This window comes from Solanum pennellii, chromosome 9 (assembly GCF_001406875.1).
Source record: "Solanum pennellii chromosome 9, SPENNV200".
Classification (NCBI taxonomy): domain Eukaryota; kingdom Viridiplantae; phylum Streptophyta; class Magnoliopsida; order Solanales; family Solanaceae; genus Solanum; species Solanum pennellii.
The window spans coordinates 60,954,906-60,968,026 of record NC_028645.1 but is presented as its reverse complement, the minus strand read 5'-3'; the positions used below and the strand labels follow the sequence as shown (position 1 = coordinate 60,968,026).

The following is a 13,121-nucleotide window of genomic DNA, read 5'->3' as shown; positions in this document are numbered from 1 at the left end:
TGTTGCAAAGGTGGAAGGAACTGGCAAAGTCCTATTAAAGATGACATCAGGCAAGGTGGTGACTTTGAATAGGGTCTCATATGTTCCAGAATTGAGAAAGAATTTAGTTTCAATTCCAGTTTTGACCAAGAATGGATTCAAATATGTATTTGTTTCTGATAAAGTAGTAGTAAGCAAGAATGATATGTCTGTAGGAAAAGGCTACCTTAGTGATGGCCTTTTCAAACTCAATGTAATCGCAGTTGATATGAATAAAGATTTTGCTTATTCTTACTTGCTTGAGTCTAAATGTTTATGGCATGAACGTATGTGACATGTTAATAACAAAACATTGCGAAAACTGATTACCTTAAATATTTTGCCAAAATCTAAGTATGCTAAGCATCCTTATAAATCTGTTGAAAGGAATTCAAATCCTTTAGAATTGATTCACATTGATATTTGTGACATGAAGTCAACACCATCGCGTGGTGGTAAAAAGTATTTCATAACTGTTATTGACGATTGCACTAGATATTGTTATGTCTATTTGCTAAATTGTAAGGATGAAGCAATAGATGCATTTAGGCAATATAAAACTGAAGTTGAAAATCAGTTAGATAAAAAGATCAAAATGATCAGAAGTGATGGAGAATATGAATCTCCATTTGCAGAAATATGTTTAGAAAATGGAATAATCCATCAAACTACTGCTCCCTACACTCCTCAGTCTAATGGAATTGTAGAAAGGAAAAACAGAACTTTAAAAGAAATGATGAATGCATTACTTATAAGTTCAGGTTTACCACAGAACTTGTGGGGGGAAGCTATCCTTACAGCAAATCAAATACTTAACAGAGTGCCTCACTCAAAGACAAATGTAATTCCATATGAGAAATGGAAAGGTAGAAAACCCAACTTGAAATATTTCAAAGTGTGGGGGTGTCTAGCCAAAGTACAAGTTCCTATACCTAAGAGGGTAAAAATAGGGCCTAAGACTGTGGATTGTGTATTCATTGGATATGCCACAAACAGTAAGGCATGTCTATTTTTAGTTCATAAGTCCGAACATTCGGATATTCATGATAATACAGTAATAGAATCAGATAGTGCTGAATTTTTTGAACATATTTATCCGTATAAAACTAGACTTGAGTCATCTAGTGGGGGGTCTAAACAACCCAGTGAAGAACCAAAAGAGAATGAACCCAATGAAGAAAGTCCAAGACGCAGTAAACGTCAAAGGACATCTACTTCATTTTGATCTGGTTTTGTAACATTTCTTCTTGAAAGTGAGCCTCAAACATTCAAGGAAGCAATGTTGTCTAGCGACTCAACCTCTTGGAAGGAGGCTGTTAATAGTGAAATTGAATCAATTTTAAGCAATTATACTTGGGAGTTGGTGGAACTTCATCCAGGGAACAAACCCTTGGGTTCAAAATGGATCTTTAAAAGAAAGATGAAAGATGATGGAACTATTGACAAATATAAAGCAAGACTTGTTGTCAAAGGTTTTAGACAAAAAGAAGGTCTTGATTATTTTGACACATACTTGCCAGTGACTAGGATTACATCAATTCGGATGTTAATTGCACTAGCTGTAGTATACGGTCTTGAAATTCATCAAATGGATGTGAAAACAGCCTTCTTAAATGGAGAGCTGGAAAAAGAAATTTACATAGAACAACCTGAGGGTTTTGTAGTTACTGGTAAAGAAAAGAAAGTGTGCAAACTTATTAAGTCACTTTATGGACTAAAACAAGCACCAAAACAATGGCATGCAAAGTTTGATCAAACCATGTTGTCAAATGGATTTAAGATCAATGAATGTGATAAATGTTTTTACATTAATGATACTCCAAATCAGGAAGTCATTTTATGCCTATATGTAGATGACATGCTTATAATGAGCAAATACATTGCTAATATAAAAGCTACAAAGCGTGTGCTCTCTAGTAAGTTTGATATGAAAGATTTAGGAGTTGCTGATGTGATATTAGGAATTAAAATTCTTAAAACTCCTAAGGGTCTAGCATTGTCTCAAACTCATTATATTCAAAAGATACTTGAAAAATTCAAATTTTTGAATTTTAAAAGGGCAAAGACTCCAATTGATGTAAACCTTCATCTTGCAAAGAATAAAGGTGAAAGTCAGTCTCAATTGGACTATGCTAGCGTATTGGGAAGCTTAATGTATGTCATGAATTGTACACGACCAAACATAGCTTGCGCTATCAGTAAACTGAGTCGATACACAAGTAATCCTAATCAAAGTCATTGGTTGGCAATGAAGAGAGTTTTGGGATACTTAGGTGACAGTCAAAACTATGCTTTACATTACAACAAATATCAAGCCGTTCTTGAAGGATATAGTGATTCAAATTGGATTACTGGGTCAACTGAAACAAAATCCACAAGTGGATATGTTTTTACTATTGGTGGAGGAGCAATATCATGGAAATCATCCAAACAAACATGTATAGCTCGCTCAACAATGGAGTCTGAATTCATTGCTTTAGACAAGGCAGGTGAAGAGGCTGAATGGTTCCGGAATTTCTTAGAAGATATTCCATTTTGGCCCAAACCAATGGCCCCTATATGCATACACTGTGATAGTCAAGCTGCAATAGGAAGGACTGGAAGCATTATGTATAACGGCAAGTCTCGTCACATAAGACGAAGACATAACTATTTGACACAACTACTCTCTAGTGGAATTATCACAATTGACTATGTGAAGTCAAAAGATAATGTGTCGGATCCACTTAAAAAAGGCCTAACTAGAGAGGGAGTTGAGAAATCATAGACGGGAATGGGACTATGGCCGAGATCAAGTCATCGTGGCGGTAACTCTACCTAGAAGACTGGAGATCCCAAGATCTAGGTTCAAGGAGATAAAACAAAGTCATTGATGACGGTTCAACATTGTCAAGAAAAAATCATTATTTTATAGTCCATTCTCATGATGAGACAATGTTTAGTAACCAGGATAAACACATAAGGACTTTTTAATGGTTTCTAAGTTTGATACAGGGAATATGAAATGGTGTATCTATAGGATAACACATTTAGAAATCACCTATATAAGTGTGAAGTGTAAGCCGCTTCAAGGAGAATCCGGTAAGGCCAGTTCTTTAAGCACTTACTATCCAAGATGTGTTCATGACTGAAACGAACAAAACAATGAGAACTAAGAACAGTTCAAGGGTTGATTGTGTGACATATGTTGTCTAGGTATACACCACAGTTCGACGGTTCAAAGATATCAAATCTACCGATTGACCGAGTATATCCGATATATGTTCACTACGGAAAGTTTAAAGGGAAACCTGCTTATCCAAATGTGATTAACCTTTACCTACAAGACACACAAGTTTTTTCATGCATATGTTTTAACAATAGCCTTTCCAATTCATGTGCGGGATTGTTGGGTTTAGCAAGTGTGAATTGGAAAAGAAAAGAGAGAATATGAAAAGTGAGGGAACTATTTTGGAGGGAAAATGAAAAGTCATTTGCAAAGTGCAAATGAAAAGTCATTTCTCCCGTATCGGCAAAAGAAAGGGAAATTATTGTCCTTATATACGGAAACACTTTCATTACTTCTTAAAGATCTAAGAAGAGAATGCCCCCTCGCACCGTCGTCGTCGTCGCTCGCTCGGCTTCGGCTTTGGATTTTGATTTGGATTTGGAAAATGATGTGATTGATTGATAAATTTTTTGGACAAAATTTATTTAATCACTTTTTGTTAAATCAAATAAATCCTGTTAATATTATCTCTTATAAATTTGCGGGTAACGGTAACATTCTGAAAAATTGTTACTCTTTCCGAAAAGTCGTTACTTTCCGAAAACCTTTATTTTCCTAACAGACACATTTTTCCGAAAAGTTGTTATTTTTTCCAAAAGACACAACTTTATGGATAAAACAGGTCTTAAGAGATTTCTCTGAACAGACATGTTTCTTGCTGAAAATGGCTATAAAAGGAAGTCAATTTTCGATTTTTCAAACATTGAAATTTTCCTTCTCTGCATATTTTTTTCTCTCAAATAAATCAAAGTGTCGATCGACTGAGTCTGTGTGACTTGTTGTTGTTCTGAAGTTCGCTGAAGTTAAAGAAATTTGAGGTACCGCTATTTCTTTAACAGGATTAATCCGTTTTATCTTGGGAGAAATTAATCCATAACCTTGGGTACAGTGAGGGGATTAAATTTCTTAAGGACACACAGTAGTTTCTGTGGACTCGGATTACTTCTTGTATTTTATGTATTTTCTGTTTCATCCTATTCTGTTTCTGTCGTTTTAGGCTAACCTTATAATACAGGTTGAACAACAATCACCGTTACTATCCCTTCCTCCTTCTACCTCTATGCATGCAAAATCAAGTGAAAAATCCTTCCTGTCATGATTCGTTTAGCAAAATACGATAAATATATTCTAAGGTAAAAAGTAAGAAAGAGGGAAAAAATCATTATAAGGAAAGAGGGAGAAAGGATAGTTTGGGCCATTTTTCTGAAATGGAACCCAATTATGCACTTGGAAAAGTATAAGTGGAGTATGATACAAGTTTTGTCTACCACGTCATACATATGCATCGTACATAATATAATTATTTGAGGTAGTTTTATTCGACACGAAGCCTAAGAAAGAAAGGAAGATTTTTAAAACTTGTGGTCCAAACAAATGACAGAAATTTGTGTGCATGTAACTAATTTCATTAAAAGTAAAATAAAAAATTTAATAGTTAACTTGTTACGTAATATAGAAATGTTTTATTCTTTATAGGATTAACTAAAAAGGAAAGTAAGTCAGATAACTTGGAACAGAGGGAGTAAAAAATTGATGGCGATTTCATTGTCATCCTAATATATGTAGCTTAAGCTTAAAGAAGCTTTTTGAAGGATTGGTGCAAACTCAACACATAGGCAGTACAAAGAACAAGTTGATCTATTCACGAAGGGTCTATGCAAGACTCAACATATTTTTTCGCTTCATAAGCGAGAATAAAAAGGTCACTTCAATTTTTAATATGAAGACAATTACACCGTTTATATGACATAGAATAATTAATTTTTAATATGAAGACAATTACACCGTCTATATGACTTAGAATAATTGTAATCATTAGATTCCTATGGTTTTTGAGTCATTAGTTTCCTATGGTTTTTGAGTCATTTTTTTTAGAAGGATTAATTTTAACATTTTGCATTTCTTTTAATGGATTAGAAATTTATTACAACCAAACAAACTGATTCCGGATATATTCTTGAAAAAAAAGAGGTAGTATCACTCAAAATTGCTTTTGATATATATATATATATACTAGATGGGGGAATCCCGTGGCAAGCACAGGCTCAATAGTCAAAATATTAGTATTAATGAAGGAAAATTTAGTTAACTAGTCAAAAAAACCAACTTATTTAGTGATACTATCCATACTTTAATAATATTAGTAAACATGTCAAAAATGTCATTATTTTAAAAATAAATAATTATTCTGCTATTATTAATATTTTCTCTCTCGTTATTTACACCATTTTTCTCTCTCTCATAGATTACACATTTTCCTATATTTATGTAATTGGATAGATATTAATGTCATTTTATTTTTTCTCTCTCTTTTCTTAAGCTTATCAATTTCTCTCTCTTACTTTCTTCCTAATCAAATCCCCAAATCCCTCTTTTCTTACGCTTCTTTTCAATTTCTCTCTCTAACATTCTTCCAAATCAATTCCACAGATTTTCTATTCAATATATTAATATTTTCTATTATTCTCATTTAATTCCGTTGCAAGATTTGATGGAAGATTAACATTGATTTTGGTATTATGTTTTTTAAATTACTTATTTATTTACTTACTGATTTTAGTGTATTTTTTAATCTTTTTTGTTTTGTTGTTGTTCTTAAAACATTTTTTAGGGTTTGAGACTACATAATTGTCTCTTCAATAGAAGTTTTCAAGAGAGTTACTAGAGGTATTGAACAAAATAGTCAAAGTTCTTTCGATTTTCCATCATTTAATTTTTTTTTCACTCAAGAATTAAACAACAATGTAGCTTTTAATCTAAGGAGAATATACGACGGGAAAAAATGTCTGAATCCGTCGATGCGCAAAATCCCACAGAAATTCATAACCATGAAGTTGAAGAAGACCAATTTGTTGGAGAAGAGGTATTTTTTTTTTGCATGTTCTGTGTCTTGCATGTTTAGTTTAATTTGTTTAATAATTTTTAAGATTCAAAAAAATTCATGTTACAATGCGTTTGAAAGTGTATATGGAATTTTTATTATGTTATAGTTAGTATTTATTTTTGTATTTAATATATCTATTGTGTTCTGGTTTTTTTTTTTTTTGTGTTAGTTATGTCAATGTAACACATTATATGAGTTTGATTGTGTATATTTCATAGTTTTAATGTTTTTTTGTATTCATAGATTTGGAAGAGCCTTGCTAGCGGATCAAAAGAGTGGGCTTGCCTGGGAAAACAATCCCAAGGGAAGCAAGTTTTCAAGAAACTGCTCGAGTTTTAGCAAAAGCGGCTCTCCGGGGTCACGGGTTCAAATCCTGTGTCCGCAACATCTTATTCTGGTAACTAGTAATTAATTCCCGCCTTTCGCCTTGAGCCTACCTTCGCACACCTCCGTTACTCTTTAGGAGGCATCCGCCCCATATATTGAATTTTGTTGCTGTTTTAGTCAGTATGTATTTTTGTATTTCATTGTTTTATTGTATTTTGTATCCATAGATTTGGAATTGTATTTCATATATTTAATTCATTTTGTATTCTGTTTTTTTTTTGTGATAGTTATGTCAATGTACCACAGTTAGTATTTATTTTTGTATTTCATAGTTTTATTGTTTTTTGTATTCATAAATTTGGAAGTATACATATTGAATTTTGATACTGTTTTAGTCAGTATATATTTTTACAATTAATAATTGTATTCATTCAAAAATTATGTTGCATTGTTTTTTTATTTGACATTTTTTCTAATTTTTTGTATTTATTCTTAAGCTATGTCAACTTGTTATGTATTTTATTTAAGAATGAGTACACCAAATATTCAATTATTTCTTTTCAATTTTATATTTCATTCACTTTTTCATCATACTAATTTTTTGTATTTTATATATTATTATACAAAAACTAGAATAAATAGAAATACAAATAAAATACATATTGAAATGAACACACACAAGATTTTTGAAAAAAAATAACTATATAGGAAAAAAATAATATATGAATATAAATATATTCATTAAATGACTATATAGATACATTCGGCATACCTATTGGAATGAATACAAACTAATAAAAACTATAATAAATATAAATAGAATATGGAATGAATATAATTTTAATAAGGTAAAAATTCTGAAGAAAAAAAAAAGAACAAAGTTTAAAGTTTATTTGAAAATGTAACTGATGAGAAAATTAAGTAATTCTTATCTTTTTTTCAAAATATTCTCTCCCTTGATTTTCTCCCTTTTATTATTAAATAATTATATTCTTTAAATAAAAATAAATAATAAAAACATAAATAAAATACATAACAAACTAAAATTTGACATTTTCACTAAATATTAAAAGTGTTACTAATAATTCCTCTTAAATGTTAAAATATTGACATTTTGAAAAATTTTCCATTAATGAATCATTGATGATGGTTGTTGCAGAAGATGGATAATGTGATATGTCATATACTATTAGAGATATTCAGAATATATGTACAACTGATATCGGACATAAGGAAGATCCATACTAACTAAGGTAATACAACCATTTTTTTGACATATGAGATCAACATGTGATTGTTTATCATATCATATGTAGAGGATGCTGGTGTTCGCTTTTAGTAGCTGACTTCTTCATCATTCCCAAAACCATAACATAGAGAGTTGTTAGGGTTTCCTGAGAAAATTGTGTAGTGTTAGTAAATTAACAAAGTTGACTTGTCAATGATGAAAGTGAAACTGTTCTAAAAGTGAATATGACAAAAAAATGTTATGACAAAAAAACGTGGGATATAATATTACCAACAAAGCTAAATAATGAAGGCTTCACAGAAAGTTAACTGATTAATCTCCTTGACAAAAAGTTTACTGATTCATTTCATTCTCCCTATTGAGCGAAGTTGAATCGACTGAGAATCCAAAAACTTCATTAAGCACAAGTCACAAAATCAAGTGAGGAAGTTCCTGTAATTAGAAAATTCAAGGTCTGTTAAAAACTGAAAACACAACTGGATGTTGTCATTGTCCTGTATAAAAATAGGCAAATAACACATGAGATAAACTTCATTTTGCTCATTCATAGAGTTGTATTTAGTACCTCTAAGAAATATGATTATCCACCGTTAGTTAGTAATGTTGATTGGCTATACTATAACAAAAGAAAGCATGAGCAAGTATATAGAGGAATACAACTGGACATATAATTTTACTAAATGAGGGCTATCATAAAGTAAAACTATATAGAAACTACTAAGAGTCAATCCTCGTGATCCACTATTATTGAACACATCAGTCAACATTTATCACTATATAATATATACAAATATTGAAGTTCTTACTTCGGTCAAGGTTTAACAGGAATGAAAAATTATGTTGATTAACTTTTCCCCTAAAAAAGGAGGTCAATAAAACATCTAACATACATACGGGTTATGAATAGCACATAGTATGTATTCTTAAGTAGATATATTAATTGAACAAAGACGAAGGAGAAGGAGAAATCCAACAGAATTGAGTCGAAGATGAATCAGAAATTACTGTGCAGCACAAAGAATTCACACAACAAAAATCAGAAAAATTGGATATTTGCTGATTAAGTTAGCGGAGTCAATGCAGACAGTTAGCATATGAATCAAAAATTGTAAAATCCAAAAAATAAAAAAAATTAAAATTTGCTCTTAAAGCCTAATCCCATTATCTGTAAGCACCATATCTGACACAAACATAGCAAAGTTTTAAAGAGTGGTGAACAGAATATTACAGAACAAGATAGACAGAAGGATATAATATGATTTAGCAAAAGTACTCATACATCCACGACAAGATAAAATACATTATTATTTTTGGTTATTATGGCCGGAAAGCACTGCAAGTTTGTATGACCGAAAAACACTTGGGAGGAACTAAAAACTACATGAAAAAAATAAATAGAAAAGCTAATATATTCTCAAATACTCAATGAACTGTAATTATTATGAAATATCATCTACCATGTCTCCTACACCAAAACATTAATTCTGAAGGCGTCTATTGTTTACAAAAGACTTGAATTTTTTGAGTTTCAAAAACATCTGTCTTTTCTTTCTAACCAGATAGTCCAAAAGATGCAAACAGAGGCATTGTATACCAGATTTTCTCCAAAAATTTTTTATGACTTCTTGTTTGTACAAACATTTCCAGCAAGCCTCTCACACTATACGAAATCACCAACTTACTCCACTACAGTTAAGGAAGAGGTCCTAAATTTGTTTTGTATGGCTGCAGTGGAGGAGGCCAAAAAGTAGTGATCCTTTGCTTAAAGCAAACTGAAAGCATTCCAAAGGAATGAAAGACACCTCAATGTTTCGTGCATGTTTTTCGCTAACAGCATGGAAAAACATTGACTTGCAGATGATTCTACCCTCAATTTTAAAAAAAAATTCACGTATTTCTAAATACTTTGAGCTGTTAATCATTGTGATTTATAGTTTGATTTTTAATAATAAATGTGAAAATCATATGTAGACTGACCTTTTACAGTTTTTTTATTGGTGCGGGTGGTTCAAATTTCAGAGTTGCATTTGAAGAACCAGCTGCAGTAGTTGTTTCCGTCACCTCCATCTCACTTATCTCCAAAGGCTTTATCTTTTTGGAATTCCTATCAATAGTGCTCGGCGGAGTATGTTGCTTTTCCATGTAGGAAATAATGGAGTAAGTTGCATGTGTGTTATTTGAGGTTCCCCCAAGATGACTTCCTTAGGTGAATTTGAAATAGTTTGTTGGACAACATCTCATGGACATGATTAACAGACAATGATTGCCTCTGTAAATGTAAAGAGTGAGAAAAACTTTTGTAGATCTAAGCATATATGTTGTGACAATAGATGTGTAGGCAGGAATAGGAGATCACTTTAGCACAAGTTATGTCAAATATGTCTTCCGCCGTCATGGAGAGTAGTTTTTCTCCCAATTCACCAGAGATAGATGCTGTGACTGTAGCAGTACCATCAGTAAGATCAATTTGAAATATACACCTGAAATCATGATAAGTTTAAAATGTGAGTGTTTCTCACATTTCCTTTTAATAGACTATTTGTGATTTGATTAAAGGTGCTTTTCTCTTTTATTATCAAAGGGACAATTTATGATTCATTCTTAATACATATCTATAATGTTTGTCGTTATATGTGTGATCTATTAGTTAGAGAAGTTGAAGGACAGTCAGTCTTCTACCAAAAAGTGTTTTCTATTTTGGCACTTACATACTTAAAGTATAACTTAATGCTTCTATGTATAGGTCTTATTATTATTTCCCCAGACATATAATTTTACTAAATGAGGGCTATCTTAAAGTAAAACTATATAGAAATTAGTAAGCAACTAATATAAAGTCAAATTGGTATAAACCTGTTAGTATTTTCTGTTATAAATGATTCTGTAAAAAAACTATTATTGAACACATCAGTCGGCATTTATCACTATATAACATATACAAATACTGAAGAGCTTAATTAAGTCAAGGTTTGACAGGAACGAAAAATTGTGTTCATTAACTTTTCAACTAAAAAAGGAGGTCAATAAAACATCTAACATATATACGGGTTATCAATAGCACTTAGTATGTATTCTTAAGTAGATATATTAATTGAACAAAAACGAAGGAGAAGGAGAAGTACCGAGGAAGTAATATTGTTTTCCGATTGCATTTTGGACAATGAAAATCCTTTCTATCTTTTGTCCGGTTCTTTTGTTTGCATCCTGAGCATTCAAGTACACAAAACTCTTGCAATTCATCTGATATGGCCATTTCTGCTTCAACATAGAAGAGTCCCATCTGTTGGAAAATATCATATACGTAATAAGTATTAAGTTAATGATGAATAAATAAAATTTGTTTTTATTATTTAATGAATATGCATACTCTTTAATGATCAGCTTGAAGTATGACTTACAGAAGCTGGTGATAAAATTTCTTCAATAGAGATAACTTGTTGGCCGGCAGGAGTCAATACCACAAGATGGGTAGATGAGCTTGTTGAGGTTTTGTCCGATGCACGACTTAACAACATTGATTTGTTTTCTTTTGCCCTATTGTTACAACAGATAGTATGTTTAGTAGATTCTTTAAATGCAAATTAAAGCTTGATAATAGTGATGGAATGTGAGTACCATTTGGTGAGTTCTACTGCCTGTGGGTAATTAGGAGTCACGCGTATTGTTGAACTGTACCTACTCTGTAGTGACAACCCTGTATGACAGAAAGCTTGCATAACATTTTGTTATTATCTAAATTATGTTGGTGAAAAATTCAATGCATGTACCTTGAAAAGTAGAGATGCCTATACTCCTGCCAAGGATTACAATAAGATCCGTCTCTTTTGCCATTTTTGCTTCGATTTCATTACCTTCTATTTTTCCGAAACTCTCCAATAGAGTGAGGAGAAACTGATTTTTCCTGAGAACGTGAGGAAAGAAGGGTTAAGTACTATGATAACGACCAGATGATAAGTGATGGTACGATTAAACAAACAATAAAAGTGTTTACTTATTCAAAATATTTGCATTAAATAGGAAAATATAAGACAAAATGTTGTGCTTACTGATTGTCACAAATGGTAATTTCTCCTGCGTATTTTTGAGGACCACAACGAAGAACAATTGCCAGTATATCTGCGTATATAATATATAATGGAATGTTGTAAGTGTGTCTATCAGTAAGCAGGTATATTTTTGTGTTCTAGAAGATATTAGGATGGATATACCTGTTTCAACAGCAGAATCAAGCATCATCTGAGGAATGCGATCAAAGGTTGTGCTATTCAGCTTGGTTGGTGGTGGAAGTGGTTTCTCAACTCCATTAGATGGTGTGATATGTTCAATTATTGTTTCTATGTAAAGAACCAGTAAAATTTATGTATCGGCTTGCCGTATGAAGTTTGGGAGACTTTGACTCTTGCGGTAGAGATGAGATAGGTATTCATGAGTTTAAGCATTTCTTTATACTGTTCAATTTCATCGGCATACAGTACTGACTTTATCTAGGCAGTAAAACGAAGCAAAAATGTTCATAGGAGGTAAATATAGAAAAAGGAGAATATTCATGAGATAAAATGTAATGAGCTCACATGTTCATCATCCAAAATCAAATTTTGGAATCTACATTTCTTCTCAGGGCTTTCTCTCTGGCTTCCGATTTCCACAATTTGAACTTTGCAAATCCAATCTCGTGTTGCTAATGCTATTTGATCGATGTTCAACCATAGTACCATGTTTGTTAGAAACATTTGACCAAGCAGTAGTATCTGCAACATAGCATCTTATTGAGTGAAAGTCCTTTCTTTTATATGGTTGCATGAACATGAACAATTAATTGAGGAAGAACATGCAAGAACATAACTGTCCTCCACATTCCTGTATCAACACTTAACAGATCTCCAGTGCTGAAGATACCCAACCATCAACCATCAATTTGTTCCTAATATTATTAATATGGGAAGAAGCAGACAAATTTTACCACTTTTTCTTTTTGATGACAATTTTCTTTTTGATGACAAAGGGAAACCTGCAGCCGCTACCTTTTGAGTGAGCACAAGGTAAAATCCTGCTCCTATGCAATAGCTCTCAAGAGCTTTGGAACTTCAGACATCCAACATGGAAGTCCCAAGACAAAAACACTAGCCCCCCCTCCCCCCCGAATAGTAAAATGTTTATCACTTTAAACAAGCCATTTATGGTCACAACTTCAGAGGATATCAAGTGCTAACAGATATAGTCACATTTAATAAGACATCTCTTATTCCTAGAGATATATCCCTCAAATTACTATATTAGTAGCTGATTTTTTTCAAAAAGTTAGTACAACAACAAAAAGATCAACAATGAAAGCTTTCACTGAGTTTTCAGCCTTTAATATAATTGGTAATTTCATG

The 13,121-nt window shown here is 32.1% G+C and overlaps 1 pseudogene; it reads right to left on the bottom strand.

Moving 5' to 3' along the window:
* Nucleotides 1-9,726: 9,726 nt before the first annotated feature.
* Nucleotides 9,727-12,461, bottom strand: LOC107030251 (annotated as a pseudogene).
* Nucleotides 12,462-13,121: the final 660 nt, after the last annotated feature.